This window comes from Tasmannia lanceolata, unplaced genomic scaffold, assembly GCF_043159265.1.
Source record: "Tasmannia lanceolata isolate RefF3 unplaced genomic scaffold, GAP_Taslan_0.1 ptg000003l, whole genome shotgun sequence".
NCBI lineage: Eukaryota > Viridiplantae > Streptophyta > Magnoliopsida > Canellales > Winteraceae > Tasmannia > Tasmannia lanceolata.
This window is the reverse complement of record NW_027518680.1, coordinates 28422715-28439438: the sequence shown is the minus strand read 5'-3', so window position 1 is coordinate 28439438 and position 16724 is coordinate 28422715. Positions and strand designations below refer to the sequence as shown.

Below are 16724 nucleotides of genomic sequence, written 5' to 3'. Positions count from 1 at the left end.
AAGCCGGATGACCGCCAAGGCTGTCATCGCGCGATGAATCTTCCCGAGTACCCCCGAATCAATATAAGAATCGCCACAATCTGACGGGCGGATCAAAAGTTATCGTCGGAACAATATTTGTGCACCAAGGGTAGCTCACGGCCAGTAAACACCTTCCGCCCGGATTCCTGACTCGCATCCACTAGTACACTCATCCGCTATAGCCGGTACCTCACTGAATCTAAACAAACCCCTGCTATATTTTGACCATAAATGGAATGTCAGAACGAATTCCGTTTAGCGAATCAAACGACACTATCACCCCGCCATAATAAAGACCGGACGTATTTGAATTCACCATCCGGAAGAAAATAAAAAGATCCGAACCGAAAGCTAGGAGGCGTCGCACTGAACGTGCGTTTCAATTCGCATCGACGTTCCAGAACCGAAAAGATTGTTCGAAAAAAGTGGTAGATAGCCAAAAAAAGTGACAGGAGTGCAACACGAGGACTTCCCAAGAGGTCACTCATCCTAGTACAACTCTCGCCCAAGCACGCTTAACTTCGGAGTTCTGATGGTATCCAGTGCATTTGTGCTGCTATGATTGCACCCAGAATGTCTCCCCACTGTCAAAGTAATAAAGAGTTTCCATTCGCATTGTCGTACGAAGTCCGTTTAAATAAAAGTGCAAAAAAATCCTGCTAGATGACATCGGATGGACGATCCGAGCATGTCGGGTAGCCGGATGACCGCCACGGCTGTCATCGCACGATGAATCTTCCCGAGTACCCCCGAATCAATATATGAATCGCCACGATCTGACGGGCGGATCAAAAGTTATCGTCGGAACGATATTTGTTCACCAGGGGTAGCTCACGGCCAGTAAACACCTTCCGGCCGGATTCCTGACTCGCTTCCACTAGTACACTCATCCGCTATAGCCGGTACCTCACTGAATCTAAACAAACCCCCGCTATATTTTGACCGTAAATGAAATGTCAGAACGAATTCCGTTTATCGAATCAAACGACACTATCACCCCGCCATAATAAAGACCGGACGTATTTGAATTCACCATCCGGAAGAAAATAAAAAGATCCGAACCGAAAGCTAGGAGGCGTCGCACTGAACGTGCGTTTCAATTCGCATCGACGTTCCAGAACCGAAAAGATTGTTCGAAAAAAGTGGTAGATAGCCAAAAAAAGTGACAGGAGTGCAACACGAGGACTTCCCAAGAGGTCACTCATCCTAGTACAACTCTCGCCCAAGCACGCTTAACTTCGGAGTTCTGATGGTATCCAGTGCATTTGTGCTGCTATGATTGCACCCAGAATGTCTCCCCACTGTCAAAGTAATAAAGAGTTTCCATTCGCATTGTCGTACGAAGTCCGTTTAAATGAAAGTGCAAAAAAATCCTGCTAGATGACATCGGATGGACGATCCGAGCATGTCGGGTAGCCGGATGACCGCCAGGGCTGTCATCGCACGATGAATCTTCCCGAGTACCCACGAATCAATATATGAATCGCCACGATCTGATGGGCGGATCAAAAGTTATCGTCGGAACGATATTTGTTCACCAGGGGTAGCTCACGGCCAGTAAACACCTTCCGGCCGGATTCCTGACTCGCATCCACTAGTACACTCATCCGCTATAGCCGGTACCTCACTGAATCTAAACAAACCCCCGCTATATTTTGACCGTAAATGAAATGTCAGAACGAATTCCGTTTATCGAATCAAACGACACTATCACCCCGCCATAAAAAAGACCGGACGTATTTGAATTCACCATCCGGAAGAAAATAAAAAGATCCGAACCGAAACCTAGGAGGCGTCGCACTGAACGTGCGTTTCAGTTCGCATCGACGTTCTAGAACCAAAAGATTGTTCGAAAAAAGTGATAGATAGCCGAAAAAAGTGACAGGAGTGCAACACGAGGACTTCCAAGGAGGTCACCCATCCTAGTACTACTCTCGCCCAAGCACGCTTAACTTCGGAGTTCTGATGGGATCCAGTGCATTTGTGCTGGTATGATCGCACCCAGCATGCCTCTCCATTGTCAAAGTAATAAAGAGTTTCCATTCGCATTGTCGTACGAAATCCGTTTAAATGAAAGTGCGAAAAAATCCTGCTAGATGACATCGGATGGACTATCCGAGCATGTCGGGAAGCCGGATGACCGCCAAGGCTGTCATCGCGCGATGAATCTTCCCGAGTACCCCCGAATCAATATAAGAATCGCCACAATCTGACGGGCGGATCAAAAGTTATCGTCGGAACAATATTTGTGCACCAAGGGTAGCTCACGGCCAGTAAACACCTTCCGCCCGGATTCCTGACTCGCATCCACTAGTACACTCATCCGCTATAGCCGGTACCTCACTGAATCTAAACAAACCCCTGCTATATTTTGACCATAAATGGAATGTCAGAACGAATTCCGTTTAGCGAATCAAACGACACTATCACCCCGCCATAATAAAGACCGGACGTATTTGAATTCACCATCCGGAAGAAAATAAAAAGATCCGAACCGAAAGCTAGGAGGCGTCGCACTGAACGTGCGTTTCAATTCGCATCGACGTTCCAGAACCGAAAAGATTGTTCGAAAAAAGTGGTAGATAGCCAAAAAAAGTGACAGGAGTGCAACACGAGGACTTCCCAAGAGGTCACTCATCCTAGTACAACTCTCGCCCAAGCACGCTTAACTTCGGAGTTCTGATGGTATCCAGTGCATTTGTGCTGCTATGATTGCACCCAGAATGTCTCCCCACTGTCAAAGTAATAAAGAGTTTCCATTCGCATTGTCGTACGAAGTCCGTTTAAATAAAAGTGCAAAAAAATCCTGCTAGATGACATCGGATGGACGATCCGAGCATGTCGGGTAGCCGGATGACCGCCACGGCTGTCATCGCACGATGAATCTTCCCGAGTACCCCCGAATCAATATATGAATCGCCACGATCTGACGGGCGGATCAAAAGTTATCGTCGGAACGATATTTGTTCACCAGGGGTAGCTCACGGCCAGTAAACACCTTCCGGCCGGATTCCTGACTCGCTTCCACTAGTACACTCATCCGCTATAGCCGGTACCTCACTGAATCTAAACAAACCCCCGCTATATTTTGACCGTAAATGAAATGTCAGAACGAATTCCGTTTATCGAATCAAACGACACTATCACCCCGCCATAATAAAGACCGGACGTATTTGAATTCACCATCCGGAAGAAAATAAAAAGATCCGAACCGAAAGCTAGGAGGCGTCGCACTGAACGTGCGTTTCAATTCGCATCGACGTTCCAGAACCGAAAAGATTGTTCGAAAAAAGTGGTAGATAGCCAAAAAAAGTGACAGGAGTGCAACACGAGGACTTCCCAAGAGGTCACTCATCCTAGTACAACTCTCGCCCAAGCACGCTTAACTTCGGAGTTCTGATGGTATCCAGTGCATTTGTGCTGCTATGATTGCACCCAGAATGTCTCCCCACTGTCAAAGTAATAAAGAGTTTCCATTCGCATTGTCGTACGAAGTCCGTTTAAATAAAAGTGCAAAAAAATCCTGCTAGATGACATCGGATGGACGATCCGAGCATGTCGGGTAGCCGGATGACCGCCACGGCTGTCATCGCACGATGAATCTTCCCGAGTACCCCCGAATCAATATATGAATCGCCACGATCTGACGGGCGGATCAAAAGTTATCGTCGGAACGATATTTGTTCACCAGGGGTAGCTCACGGCCAGTAAACACCTTCCGGCCGGATTCCTGACTCGCTTCCACTAGTACACTCATCCGCTATAGCCGGTACCTCACTGAATCTAAACAAACCCCCGCTATATTTTGACCGTAAATGAAATGTCAGAACGAATTCCGTTTATCGAATCAAACGACACTATCACCCCGCCATAATAAAGACCGGACGTATTTGAATTCACCATCCGGAAGAAAATAAAAAGATCCGAACCGAAACCTAGGTGGCGTCGCACTGAACGTGCGTTTCAGTTCGCATCGACGTTCTAGAACCAAAAGATTGTTCGAAAAAAGTGGTAGATAGCCGAAGAAAGTGACACGAGGACTTCCCAGGAGGTCACCCATCCTAGTACTACTCTCGCCCAAGCACGCTTAACTTCGGAGTTCTGATGGGATCCAGTGCATTTGTGCTGGTATGATCGCACCCAGCATGCCTCTCCATTGTCAAAGTAATAAAGAGATTCCATTCGCATTGTCGTACGAAGTCCGTTTAAGTGAAAGTGCGAAAAAATCCTGCTAGATGGCATCGGATGGACGATCCGAGCATGTCGGGAAGCCGGATGACTGCCAAGGCTGTCATCGCGCGATGAATCTTCCCGAGTACCCCCGAATCAATATATGAATCGCCACAATCTGACGGGCGGATCAAAAGTTATCGTCGGAACAATATTTGTGCACCAAGGGTAGCTCACGGCTAGTAAACACCTTCCGACCGGATTCCTGACTCGCATCCACTAGTACACTCATCCGCTATAGCCGGTACCTCACTGAATCTAAACAAACACCTGCTATATTTTGACCGTAAATGAAATGTCAGAACGAATTCCGTTTATCGAATCAAACGACACTATCACCCCGCCATAATAAAGACCGGACGTATTTGAATTCACCATCCGGAAGAAAATAAAAAGATCCGAACCGAAAGCTAGGAGGCGTCGCACTGAACGTGCGTTTCAATTCGCATCGACGTTCCAGAACCGAAAAGATTGTTTGAAAAAAGTGGTAGATAGCCAAAAAAAGTGACAGGAGTGCAACACGAGGACTTCCCAAGAGGTCACTCATCCTAGTACAACTCTCGCCCAAGCACGCTTAACTTCGGAGTTCTGATGGTATCCAGTGCATTTGTGCTGCTATGATTGCACCCAGAATGTCTCCCCACTGTCAAAGTAATAAAGAGTTTCCATTCGCATTGTCGTACGAAGTCCGTTTAAATAAAAGTGCAAAAAAATCCTGCTAGATGACATCGGATGGACGATCCGAGCATGTCGGGTAGCCGGATGACCGCCAGGGCTGTCATCGCACGATGAATCTTCCCGAGTACCCCCGAATCAATATATGAATCGCCACGATCTGACGGGCGGATCAAAAGTTATCGTCGGAACGATATTTGTTCACCAGGGGTAGCTCACGGCCAGTAAACACCTTCCGGCCGGATTCCTGACTCGCATCCACTAGTACACTCATCCGCTATAGCCGGTACCTCACTGAATCTAAACAAACCCCCGCTATATTTTGACCGTAAATGAAATGTCAGAACGAATTCCGTTTATCGAATCAAACGACACTATCACCCCGCCATAATAAAGACCGGACGTATTTGAATTCACCATCCGGAAGAAAATAAAAAGATCCGAACCGAAACCTAGGTGGCGTCGCACTGAACGTGCGTTTCAGTTCGCATCGACGTTCTAGAACCAAAAGATTGTTCGAAAAAAGTGGTTGATAGCCGAAAAAAGTTACACGAGTGCAACACGAGGACTTCCCAGGAGGTTACCCATCCTAGAACTACTCTCGCCCAAGCACGCTTAACTTCGAAGTTCTGATGGGATCCAGTGCATTTGTGCTGGTATGATCGCACCCAGCATGCCTCTCCATTGTCAAAGTAATAAAGAGATTCCATTCGCATTGTCGTACGAAGTCCGTTTAAGTGAAAGTGCGAAAAAATCCTGCTAGATGGCATCGGATGGACGATCCCAGCATGTCGGGAAGCCGGATGACTGCCAAGGCTGTCTTCGCGCGATGAATCTTCCCGAGTACCCCCGAATCAATATATGAATCGCCACGATCTGACGGGCGGATCAAAAGTTATCGTCGGAATGATATTTGTGCACCAAGGGTAGCTCACGGCCAGTAAACACCTTCCGACCGGATTCCTGACTCGCATCTACTAGTACACTCATCCGCTATAGCCGGTACCTCACTGAATCTAAACAAACCCCTGCTATATTTTGACCGTAAATGAAATGTCAGAACGAATTCCGTTTATCGAATCAAACGTTACTATCACCCCGCCATAATAAAGACCGGACGTATTTGAATTAACCATCCGGAAGAAAACAAAAAGATCCGAACCGAAACCTAGGAGGCGTCGCGCTGAACGTGCGTTTCAGTTCGCATCGACGTTCTAGAACCGAAAGATTTTTCGAAAAAAGTGGTTGATAGCCGAAAAAAGTTACAGGAGTGCAACACGAGGACTTCCCAGGAGGTTACCCATCCTAGTACTACTCTCGCCCAACCACGCTTAACTTCGAAGTTCTGATGGGATCCAGTGCATTTGTGCTGGTATAATCGCACCCGGCATGCCTCTCCATTGTCAAAGTAATAAAGAGTTTCCATTCGCATTGTCGTACGAAATCCATTTAAATGAAAGTGCGAAAAAATCCTGCTATATGACATCGGATGGATGATCCGAGCATGTCGGGAAGCCGGATGACCGCCAGGGCTGTCATGGCGCGATTAAAATCTTCCCGAGTACCCCCGAATCAATATAAGAATCGCCACAATCTGACGGGCGGATCAAAAGTTATCGTCGGAACAATATTTGTGCACCAAGGGTAGCTCACGGCCTGTAAACACCTTCCGACCGGATTCCTGACTCGCATCCACTAGTACACTCATCCGCTATAGCCGGTACCTCACTGAATCTAAACAAACCCCTGCTATATTTTGACCGTAAATGAAATGTCAGAACGAATTCCGTTTATCGAATCAAACGACACTATCACCCCGCCATAATAAAGACCGGACGTATTTGAATTCACCATCCGGAAGAAAATAAAAAGATCCGAACCGAAAGCTAGGAGGCGTCGCACTGAACGTGCGTTTCAGTTCGCATCGACGTTCCAGAACCGAAAGATTGTTCGAAAAAAGTGGTAGATAGCCGAAAAAAGTGACAGGAGTGTAACACGAGGATTTCCCAGGAGGTCACCCATCCTAGTACTACTCTCGCCCAAGCACGCTTAACTTCGGAGTTCTGATGGGATCCAGTGCATTTGAGCTGGTATGATCGCACCCAGCATGCCTCTCCATTGTCAAAGTAATAAAGAGTTTCCATTCGCATTGTCGTACGAAATCCGTTTAAATGAAAGTGCGAAAAAATCCTGCTAGATGACCTCGGATGGACTATCCGAGCATGTCGGGAAGCCGGATGACCGCCAAGGCTGTCATCGCGCGATGAATCTTCCCGAGTACCCCCGAATCAATATAAGAATCGCCACAATCTGACGGGCGGATCAAAATTTATCGTCGGAACAATATTTGTGCACAAAGGGTAGCTCACGGCCAGTAAACACCTTCCGACCGGATTCCTGACTCGCATCCACTAGTACACTCATCCGCTATAGCCGGTACCTCACTGAATCTAAACAAACCCCTGCTATATTTTGACCGTAAATGAAATGTCAGAACGAATTCCGTTTATCGAATCAAACGACACTATCACCCCGCCATAATAAAGACCGGACGTATTTGAATTCACCATCCGGAAGAAAATAAAAAGATCCGAACCGAAAGCTAGGAGGCGTCGCACTGAACGTGCGTTTCAGTTCGCATCGACGTTCCAGAACCGAAAGATTGTTCGAAAAAAGTGGTAGATAGCCGAAAAAAGTGACAGGAGTGCAACACGAGGACTTCCCAAGAGGTCACTCATCCTAGTACAACTCTCGCCCAAGCACGCTTAACTTCGGAGTTCTGATGGTATCTAGTGCATTTGTGCTGCTATGATTGCACCCATAATGTCTCCCCACTGTCAAAGTAATAAAGAGTTTCCATTCGCATTGTCGTACGAAGTCCGTTTAAATGAAAGTGCAAAAAAATCATGCTAGATGACATCGGATGGACGATCCGAGCATGTCGGGTAGCCGGATGACCGCCAGGGCTGTCATCGCACGATGAATCTTCTCGAGAACCCCCGAATCAATATATGAATCGCCACGATCTGACGGGCGGATCAAAAGTTATCGTCGGAACGATATTTGTTCACCAGGGGTAGCTCACGGCTCGTAAACACCTTCCGGCCGGATTCCTGACTCGCATCCACTAGTACACTCATCCGCTATAGCCGGTACCTCACTGAATCTAAACAAACCCCCGCTATATTTTGACCGTAAATGAAATGTCAGAACGAATTCCGTTTATCGAATCAAACGACACTAACACCACGCCATAATAAAGACCGGACGTATTTGAATTCACCATCCGGAAGAAAATAAAAAGATCCGAACCGAAACCTAGGTGGCGTCGCACTGAACGTGCGTTTCAGTTCGCATCGACGTTCTAGAACCAAAAGATTGTTCGAAAAAAGTGGTAGATAGCCGAAGAGAGTGACACGAGTGCAACACGAGGACTTCCCAGGAGGTCACCCATCCTAGTACTACTCTCGCCCAAGCACGCTTAACTTCGGAGTTCTGATGGGATCCAGTGCATTTGTGCTGGTCTGATCGCACCCAGCATGCCTCTCCATTGTCAAAGTAATAAAGAGATTTCATTCGCATTGTCGTACAAAGTCCGTTTAAGTGAAAGTGCGAAAAAATCCTGCTAGATGGCATCGGATGGACGATCCGAGCATGTCGGGAAGCCGGATGACTGCCAAGGCTGTCATCGCGCGATGAGTCTTCCCGAGTACCCCCGAATCAATATATGAATCGCCACGATCTGACGGGCGGATCAAAAGTTATCGTCGGAATGATATTTGTGCAGTAAGGGTAGCTCACGGCCAGTAAACACCTTCCGACCGGATTCCTGACTCGCATCTACTAGTACACTCATCCGTCATAGCCGGTACCTCACTGAATCTAAACAAACCCCTGCTATATTTTGACCGTAAATGAAATGTCAGAACGAATTCCGTTTATCGAATCAAACGTTACTATCACCCCGCCATAATAAAGAACGGACGTATTTGAATTAACCATCCGGAAGAAAACAAAACGATCCGAACCGAAACCTAGGAGGCGTCGCGCTGAACGTGCGTTTCAGTTCGCATCGACGTTCTAGAACCGAAAGATTGTTCGAAAAAAGTGGTTGATAGCCGAAAAAAGTTACAGGAGTGCAACACGAGGACTTCCCAGGAGGTTACCCATCCTAGTACTACTCTCGCCCAAGCACGCTTAACTTCGGAGTTCTGATGGGATCCAGTGCATTTGTGCTGGTATGATCGCACCCAGCATTCCTCTCCATTGTCAAAGTAACAAAGAGTTTCCATTCGCATTGTCGTACGAAATCCGTTTAAATGAAAGTGCGAAAAAATCCTGCTAGATGACATCGGATGGACTATCCGAGCATGTCGGGAAGCCGGATGACCGCCAAGGCTGTCATCGCGCGATGAATCTTCCCGAATACCCCCGAATCAATATAAGAATCGCCACAATCTGACGGGCGGATCAAAATTTATCGTCGGAACAATATTAGTGCACCAAGGGTAGCTCACGGCCAGTAAACACCTTCCGACCGGATTCCTGACTCGCATCCACTAGTACACTCATCCGCTATAGCCGGTACCTCACTGAATCTAAAGAAACCCCTGCTATATTTTGACCATAAATGGAATGTCAGAACGAATTCCGTTTATCGAATCAAACGACACTATCACCCCATCATAATAAAGACCGGACGTATTTGAATTCACCATCCGGAAGAAAATAAAAAGATCCGAACCGAAACCTAGGAGGCGTCGCACTGAACGTGCGTTTCAGTTCGCATCGACGTTCTAGAACCAAAAGATTGTTCGAAAAAAGTGATAGATAGCCGAAAAAAGTGACAGGAGTGCAACACGAGGACTTCCAAGGAGGTCACCCATCCTAGTACTACTCTCGCCCAAGCACGCTTAACTTCGGAGTTCTGATGGGATCCAGTGCATTTGTGCTGGTATGATCGCACCCAGCATGCCTCTCCATTGTCAAAGTAACAAAGAGTTTCCATTCGCATTGTCGTACGAAATCCGTTTAAATGAAAGTGCGAAAAAATCCTGCTAGATGACATCGGATGGACTATCCGAGCATGTCGGGAAGCCGGATGACCGCCAAGGCTGTCATCGCGCGATGAATCTTCCCGAATACCCCCGAATCAATAAAAGAATCGCCACAATCTGACGGGCGGATCAAAATTTATCGTCGGAACAATATTAGTGCACCAAGGGTAGCTCACGGCCAGTAAACACCTTCCGACCGGATTCCTGACTCGCATCCACTAGTACACTCATCCGCTATAGCCGGTACCTCACTGAATCTAAACAAACCCCTGCTATATTTTGACCATAAATGGAATGTCAGAACGAATTCCGTTTATCGAATCAAACGACACTATCACCCCGCCATAATAAAGACCGGACGTATTTGAATTCACCATCCGGAAGAAAATAAAAAGATCCGAACCGAAAGCTAGGAGGCGTCGCACTGAACGTGCGTTTCAATTCGCATCGACGTTCCAGAACCGAAAAGATTGTTCGAAAAAAGTGGTAGATAGCCAAAAAAAGTGACAGGAGTGCAACACGAGGACTTCCCAAGAGGTCACTCATCCTAGTACTACTCTCGCCCAAGCACGCTTAACTTCGGAGTTCTGATGGTATCCAGTGCATTTGTGCTGCTATGATTGCACCCAGAATGTCTCCCCACTGTCAAAGTAATAAAGAGTTTCCATTCGCATTGTCGTACGAAGTCCGTTTAAATGAAAGTGCAAAAAAATCCTGCTAGATGACATCGGATGGACGATCCGAGCATGTCGGGTAGCCGGATGACCGCCAGGACTGTCATCGCACGATGGATCTTCCCGAGTACCCCCGAATCAATATATGAATCGCCACGATCTGACGGGCGGATCAAAAGTTATCGTCGGAACGATATTTGTTCACCAGGGGTAGCTCACGGCCAGTAAACACCTTCCGGCCGGATTCCTGACTCGCATCCACTAGTACACTCATCCGCTATAGCCGGTACCTCACTGAATCTAAACAAACCCCCGCTATATTTTGACCGTAAATGAAATGTCAGAACGAATTCCGTTTATCGAATCAAACGACACTATCACCCGCCATAATAAAAACCGGACGTATTTGAATTAACCATCCGGAAGAAAACAAAAAGATCCGAACTGAAACCTAGGAGGCGTCGCGCTGAACGTGCGTTTCAGTTCGCATCGACGTTCTAGAACCGAAAGATTGTTCGAAAAAAGTGGTTGATAGCCGAAAAAAGTTACACGAGTGCAACACGAGGACTTCCCAGGAGGTTACCCATCCTAGTACTACTCTCGCCCAAGCACGCTTAACTTCGAAGTTCTGATGGGATCCAGTGCATTTGTGCTGGTATGATGGCACCCAGCATGCCTCTCCATTGTCAAAGTAATAAAGAGTTTCCATTCGCATTGTCGTACGAAATCCGTTTAAATGAAAGTGCAAAAAAATCCTGCTAGATGACATCGGATGGACGATCCGAGCATGTCGGGAAGCCGGATGACCGCCAAGGCTGTCATCGCGGGGTGAATCTTCCCGAGTACCCCCGAATCAATATAAGAATCGCCACAATCTGACGGGCGTATCAAAAGTTATCGTCGGAACAATATTTGTGCACCAAGGGTAGCTCACGGCCAGTAAACACCTTCCGACCGGATTCCTGACTCGCATCCACTAGTACACTCATCCGCTATAGCCGGTACCTCACTGAATCTAAACAAACCCCTGCTATATTTTGACCGTAAATGAAATGTCAGAACGAATTCCGTTTATCGAATCAAACGACACTATCACCCCGCCATAATAAAGACCGGACGTATTTGTATTCACCATCCGGAAGAAAATAAAATGATCCGAACCGAAAGCTAAGAGGCGTCGCACTGAACGTGCGTTTCAGTTCGCATCGACGTTCCAGAAACGAAAGATTGTTCGAAAAAAGTGGTAGATAGCCGAAGAAAGTGACACGAGTGCAACACGAGGACTTCCCAGGAGGTCACCCATCCTAGTACTACTCTCGCCCAACAACGCTTAACTTCGGAGTTCTGATGGGATCCAGTGCATTTGTGCTGGTATGATCGCACCCAGCATGCCTCTCCATTGTCAAAGTAATAAAGAGTTTCCATTCGCATTGTCGTACGAAATCCGTTTAAATGAAAGTGCGAAAAAATCCTGCTAGATGACCTCGGATGGACTATCCGAGCATGTCGAGAAGCCGGATGACCGCCAAGGCTGTCATCGCGCGATGAATCTTCCCGAGTACCCCCGAATCAATATAAGACTCGCCACAATCTGACGGGCGGATCAAAATTTATCGTCGGAACAATATTTGTGCACAAAGGGTAGCTCACGGCCAGTAAACACCTTCCGACCGGATTCCTGACTCGCATCCACTAGTACACTCATCCGCTATAGCCGGTACCTCACTGAATCTAAAGAAACCCCTGCTATATTTTGACCATAAATGGAATGTCAGAACGAATTCCGTTTATCGAATCAAACGACACTATCACCCCGCCATAATAAAGACCGGACGTATTTGAATTCACCATCCGGAAGAAAATAAAAAGATCCGAACCGAAAGCTAGGAGGCGTCGCACTGATCGTGCGTTTCAATTCGCATCGACGTTCCAGAACCGAAAAGATTGTTCGAAAAAAGTGGTAGATAGCCGAAAAAAGTGACAGGAGTGCAACACGAGGACTTCCCAAGAGGTCACTCATCCTAGTACAACTCTCGCCCAAGCACGCTTAACTTCGGAGTTCTGATGGTATCCAGTGCATTTGTGCTGCTATGATTGCACCCATAATGTCTCCCCACTGTCAAAGTAATAAAGAGTTTCCATTCGCATTGTCGTACGAAGTCCGTTTAAATGAAAGTGCAAAAAAATCATGCTAGATGACATCGGATGGACGATCCGAGCATGTCGGGTAGCCGGATGACCGCCAGGGCTGTCATCGCACGATGAATCTTCTCGAGAACCCCCGAATCAATATATGAATCGCCACGATCTGACGGGCGGATCAAAAGTTATCGTCGGAACGATATTTGTTCACCAGGGGTAGCTCACGGCCAGTAAACACCTTCCGGCCGGATTCCTGACTCGCATCCACTAGTACACTCATCCGCTATAGCCGGTACCTCACTGAATCTAAACAAACCCCCGCTATATTTTGACCGTAAATGAAATGTCAGAACGAATTCCGTTTATCGAATCAAACGACACTATCACCCCGCCATAATAAAGACCGGACGTATTTGAATTCACCATCCGGAAGAAAATAAAAAGATCCGAACCGAAACCTAGGTGGCGTCGCACTGAACGTGCGTTTCAGTTCGCATCGACGTTCTAGAACCAAAAGATTGTTCGAAAAAAGTGGTAGATAGCCGAAGAAAGTGACACGAGTGCAACACGAGGACTTCCCAGGAGGTCACCCATCCTAGTACTACTCTCGCCCAAGCACGCTTAACTTCGGAGTTCTGATGGGATCCAGTGCATTTGTGCTGGTCTGATCGCACCCAGCATGCCTCTCCATTGTCAAAGTAACAAAGAGTTTCCATTCGCATTGTCGTACGAAATCCGTTTAAATGAAAGTGCGAAAAAATCCTGCTAGATGACATCGGATGGACTATCCGAGCATGTCGGGAAGCCGGATGACCGCCAAGGCTGTCATCGCGCGATGAATCTTCCCGAATACCCCCGAATCAATATAAGAATCGCCACAATCTGACGGGCGGATCAAAATTTATCGTCGGAACAATATTAGTGCACCAAGGGTAGCTCACGGCCAGTAAACACCTTCCGACCGGATTCCTGACTCGCATCCACTAGTACACTCATCCGCTATAGCCGGTACCTCACTGAATCTAAACAAACCCCTGCTATATTTTGACCATAAATGGAATGTCAGAACGAATTCCGTTTATCGAATCAAACGACACTATCACCCCGCCATAATAAAGACCGGACGTATTTGAATTCACCATCCGGAAGAAAATAAAAAGATCCGAACCGAAAGCTAGGAGGCGTCGCACTGAACGTGCGTTTCAATTCGCATCGACGTTCCAGAACCGAAAAGATTGTTCGAAAAAAGTGGTAGATAGCCAAAAAAAGTGACAGGAGTGCAACACGAGGACTTCCCAAGAGGTCACTCATCCTAGTACTACTCTCGCCCAAGCACGCTTAACTTCGGAGTTCTGATGGTATCCAGTGCATTTGTGCTGCTATGATTGCACCCAGAATGTCTCCCCACTGTCAAAGTAATAAAGAGTTTCCATTCGCATTGTCGTACGAAGTCCGTTTAAATGAAAGTGCAAAAAAATCCTGCTAGATGACATCGGATGGACGATCCGAGCATGTCGGGTAGCCGGATGACCGCCAGGACTGTCATCGCACGATGAATCTTCCCGAGTACCCCCGAATCAATATATGAATCGCCACGATCTGACGGGCGGATCAAAAGTTATCGTCGGAACGATATTTGTTCACCAGGGGTAGCTCACGGCCAGTAAACACCTTCCGGCCGGATTCCTGACTCGCATCCACTAGTACACTCATCCGCTATAGCCGGTACCTCACTGAATCTAAACAAACCCCCGCTATATTTTGACCGTAAATGAAATGTCAGAACGAATTCCGTTTATCGAATCAAACGACACTATCACCCGCCATAATAAAGACCGGACGTATTTGAATTAACCATCCGGAAGAAAACAAAAAGATCCGAACCGAAACCTAGGAGGCGTCGCGCTGAACGTGCGTTTCAGTTCGCATCGACGTTCTAGAACCGAAAGATTGTTCGAAAAAGTGGTTGATAGCCGAAAAAAGTTACACGAGTGCAACACGAGGACTTCCCAGGAGGTTACCCATCCTAGTACTACTCTCGCCCAAGCACGCTTAACTTCGAAGTTCTGATGGGATCCAGTGCATTTGTGCTGGTATGATGGCACCCAGCATGCCTCTCCATTGTCAAAGTAATAAAGAGTTTCCATTCGCATTGTCGTACGAAATCCGTTTAAATGAAAGTGCAAAAAAATCCTGCTAGATGACATCGGATGGACGATCCGAGCATGTCGGGAAGCCGGATGACCGCCAAGGCTGTCATCGCGGGGTGAATCTTCCCGAGTACCCCCGAATCAATATAAGAATCGCCACAATCTGACGGGCGTATCAAAAGTTATCGTCGGAACAATATTTGTGCACCAAGGGTAGCTCACGGCCAGTAAACACCTTCCGACCGGATTCCTGACTCGCATCCACTAGTACACTCATCCGCTATAGCCGGTACCTCACTGAATCTAAACAAACCCCTGCTATATTTTGACCGTAAATGAAATGTCAGAACGAATTCCGTTTATCGAATCAAACGACACTATCACCCCGCCATAATAAAGACCGGACGTATTTGTATTCACCATCCGGAAGAAAATAAAATGATCCGAACCGAAAGCTAAGAGGCGTCGCACTGAACGCGCGTTTCAGTTCGCATCGACGTTCCAGAACCGAAAGATTGTTCGAAAAAAGTGGTAGATAGCCGAAGAAAGTGACACGAGTGCAACACGAGGACTTCCCAGGAGGTCACCCATCCTAGTACTACTCTCGCCCAACAACGCTTAACTTCGGAGTTCTGATGGGATCCAGTGCATTTGTGCTGGTATGATCGCACCTAGCATGCCTCTCCATTGTCAAAGTAATAAAGAGATTCCATTCGCATTGTCGTACGAAGTCCGTTTAAGTGAAAGTGCGAAAAAATCCTGCTAGATGGCTTCGGATGGACGATCCGAGCATGTCGGGAAGCCGGATAACTGCCAGGGCTGTCATCGCGCGATGAATCTTCCCGAGTACCCCCGAATCAATATATGAATCGCCACGATCTGACGGGCGGATCAAAAGTTATCGTCGGAATGATATTTGTGCACCAAGGGTAGCTCACGGCCAGTAAACACCTTCCGACCGGATTCCTGACTCGCATCTACTAGTACACTCATCCGCTATAGCCGGTACCTCACTGAATCTAAAAAAACCCCTGCTATATTTTGACCGTAAATGAAATGTCAGAACGAATTCCGTTTATCGAATCAAACGACACTATCACCCCGCCATAATAAAGACCGGACGTATTTGAATTAACCATCCGGAAGAAAACAAAAAGATCCGAACCGAAACCTAGGAGGCGTCGCGCTGAACGTGCGTTTCAGTTCGCATCGACGTTCTAGAACCGAAAGATTGTTCGAAAAAAGTGGTTGATAGCCGAAAAAAGTTACAGGAGTGCAACACAATGACTTCCCAGGAGGTTACCCATCCTAGTACTACTCTCGCCCAAGCACGCTTAACTTCGAAGTTCTGATGGGATCTAGTGCATTTGTGCTGGTATGATCGCACCCAGCATGCCTCTCCATTGTCAAAGTAATAAAGAGTTTCCATTCGCATTGTCGTACGAAATCCGTTTAAATGAAAGTGCGAAAAAATCCTGCTAGATGACATCGGATGGACGATCCGAGCATGTCGAGAAGCCGGATGACTGCCAAGGCTGTCATCGCGCGGTGAATCTTCCCGAGTACCCCCAAATCAATATAAGAATCGCCACAATCTGACGGGAGGATCAAAAGTTATCGTCGGAACAATATTTGTGCACCAAGGGTAGCTCACGGCCAGTAAACACCTTCCGACCGGATTCCTGACTCGCATCCACTAGAACACTCATCCGCTATAGCCGGTACCTCACTGAATCTAAACAAACCCCCGCTATATTTTGACCGTAAATGAAATG

At 47.1% G+C, this 16724-nt stretch overlaps 23 non-coding genes across 23 annotated transcripts; all 23 read right to left on the bottom strand.

Moving 5' to 3' along the window:
* Positions 1-472: 472 nt before the first annotated feature.
* On the bottom strand, positions 473-591 carry LOC143875315 (5S ribosomal RNA). Its single transcript, XR_013249969.1, has one exon. It is a non-coding gene; the product is annotated as a 5S ribosomal RNA (ribosomal RNA).
* Positions 592-1189: 598 nt separating this feature from the next.
* LOC143875313 (5S ribosomal RNA) lies at positions 1190-1308 on the bottom strand. Its single transcript, XR_013249968.1, has one exon. It is a non-coding gene; the product is annotated as a 5S ribosomal RNA (ribosomal RNA).
* A 597-nt stretch (positions 1309-1905) lies between these two features.
* Positions 1906-2024, bottom strand: LOC143873667 (5S ribosomal RNA). Its single transcript, XR_013248370.1, has one exon. It is a non-coding gene; the product is annotated as a 5S ribosomal RNA (ribosomal RNA).
* Positions 2025-2622: 598 nt separating this feature from the next.
* On the bottom strand, positions 2623-2741 carry LOC143875312 (5S ribosomal RNA). The gene has a single exon (XR_013249967.1). It is a non-coding gene; the product is annotated as a 5S ribosomal RNA (ribosomal RNA).
* A 598-nt stretch (positions 2742-3339) lies between these two features.
* On the bottom strand, positions 3340-3458 carry LOC143875311 (5S ribosomal RNA). The gene has a single exon (XR_013249966.1). It is a non-coding gene; the product is annotated as a 5S ribosomal RNA (ribosomal RNA).
* A 586-nt stretch (positions 3459-4044) lies between these two features.
* LOC143874704 (5S ribosomal RNA) lies at positions 4045-4163 on the bottom strand. The gene has a single exon (XR_013249375.1). It is a non-coding gene; the product is annotated as a 5S ribosomal RNA (ribosomal RNA).
* A 598-nt stretch (positions 4164-4761) lies between these two features.
* Positions 4762-4880, bottom strand: LOC143875310 (5S ribosomal RNA). Its single transcript, XR_013249965.1, has one exon. It is a non-coding gene; the product is annotated as a 5S ribosomal RNA (ribosomal RNA).
* Positions 4881-5477: 597 nt separating this feature from the next.
* Positions 5478-5596, bottom strand: LOC143875042 (5S ribosomal RNA). The gene has a single exon (XR_013249708.1). It is a non-coding gene; the product is annotated as a 5S ribosomal RNA (ribosomal RNA).
* Positions 5597-6193: 597 nt separating this feature from the next.
* Positions 6194-6312, bottom strand: LOC143875094 (5S ribosomal RNA). The gene has a single exon (XR_013249756.1). It is a non-coding gene; the product is annotated as a 5S ribosomal RNA (ribosomal RNA).
* Positions 6313-6911: 599 nt separating this feature from the next.
* Positions 6912-7030, bottom strand: LOC143874664 (5S ribosomal RNA). Its single transcript, XR_013249336.1, has one exon. It is a non-coding gene; the product is annotated as a 5S ribosomal RNA (ribosomal RNA).
* Positions 7031-7627: 597 nt separating this feature from the next.
* On the bottom strand, positions 7628-7746 carry LOC143875375 (5S ribosomal RNA). Its single transcript, XR_013250025.1, has one exon. It is a non-coding gene; the product is annotated as a 5S ribosomal RNA (ribosomal RNA).
* A 597-nt stretch (positions 7747-8343) lies between these two features.
* On the bottom strand, positions 8344-8462 carry LOC143874318 (5S ribosomal RNA). Its single transcript, XR_013249002.1, has one exon. It is a non-coding gene; the product is annotated as a 5S ribosomal RNA (ribosomal RNA).
* A 597-nt stretch (positions 8463-9059) lies between these two features.
* On the bottom strand, positions 9060-9178 carry LOC143873336 (5S ribosomal RNA). The gene has a single exon (XR_013248050.1). It is a non-coding gene; the product is annotated as a 5S ribosomal RNA (ribosomal RNA).
* Positions 9179-9775: 597 nt separating this feature from the next.
* LOC143873666 (5S ribosomal RNA) lies at positions 9776-9894 on the bottom strand. The gene has a single exon (XR_013248369.1). It is a non-coding gene; the product is annotated as a 5S ribosomal RNA (ribosomal RNA).
* Positions 9895-10492: 598 nt separating this feature from the next.
* On the bottom strand, positions 10493-10611 carry LOC143875233 (5S ribosomal RNA). The gene has a single exon (XR_013249889.1). It is a non-coding gene; the product is annotated as a 5S ribosomal RNA (ribosomal RNA).
* A 596-nt stretch (positions 10612-11207) lies between these two features.
* Positions 11208-11326, bottom strand: LOC143875057 (5S ribosomal RNA). The gene has a single exon (XR_013249721.1). It is a non-coding gene; the product is annotated as a 5S ribosomal RNA (ribosomal RNA).
* Positions 11327-11923: 597 nt separating this feature from the next.
* LOC143875065 (5S ribosomal RNA) lies at positions 11924-12042 on the bottom strand. The gene has a single exon (XR_013249729.1). It is a non-coding gene; the product is annotated as a 5S ribosomal RNA (ribosomal RNA).
* Positions 12043-12640: 598 nt separating this feature from the next.
* LOC143875309 (5S ribosomal RNA) lies at positions 12641-12759 on the bottom strand. Its single transcript, XR_013249964.1, has one exon. It is a non-coding gene; the product is annotated as a 5S ribosomal RNA (ribosomal RNA).
* Positions 12760-13356: 597 nt separating this feature from the next.
* LOC143874317 (5S ribosomal RNA) lies at positions 13357-13475 on the bottom strand. The gene has a single exon (XR_013249001.1). It is a non-coding gene; the product is annotated as a 5S ribosomal RNA (ribosomal RNA).
* Positions 13476-14073: 598 nt separating this feature from the next.
* Positions 14074-14192, bottom strand: LOC143875232 (5S ribosomal RNA). The gene has a single exon (XR_013249888.1). It is a non-coding gene; the product is annotated as a 5S ribosomal RNA (ribosomal RNA).
* Positions 14193-14787: 595 nt separating this feature from the next.
* Positions 14788-14906, bottom strand: LOC143875056 (5S ribosomal RNA). The gene has a single exon (XR_013249720.1). It is a non-coding gene; the product is annotated as a 5S ribosomal RNA (ribosomal RNA).
* Positions 14907-15503: 597 nt separating this feature from the next.
* On the bottom strand, positions 15504-15622 carry LOC143875175 (5S ribosomal RNA). The gene has a single exon (XR_013249834.1). It is a non-coding gene; the product is annotated as a 5S ribosomal RNA (ribosomal RNA).
* Positions 15623-16219: 597 nt separating this feature from the next.
* Positions 16220-16338, bottom strand: LOC143875183 (5S ribosomal RNA). The gene has a single exon (XR_013249841.1). It is a non-coding gene; the product is annotated as a 5S ribosomal RNA (ribosomal RNA).
* Between the last annotated feature and the right edge of the window lie 386 nt (positions 16339-16724).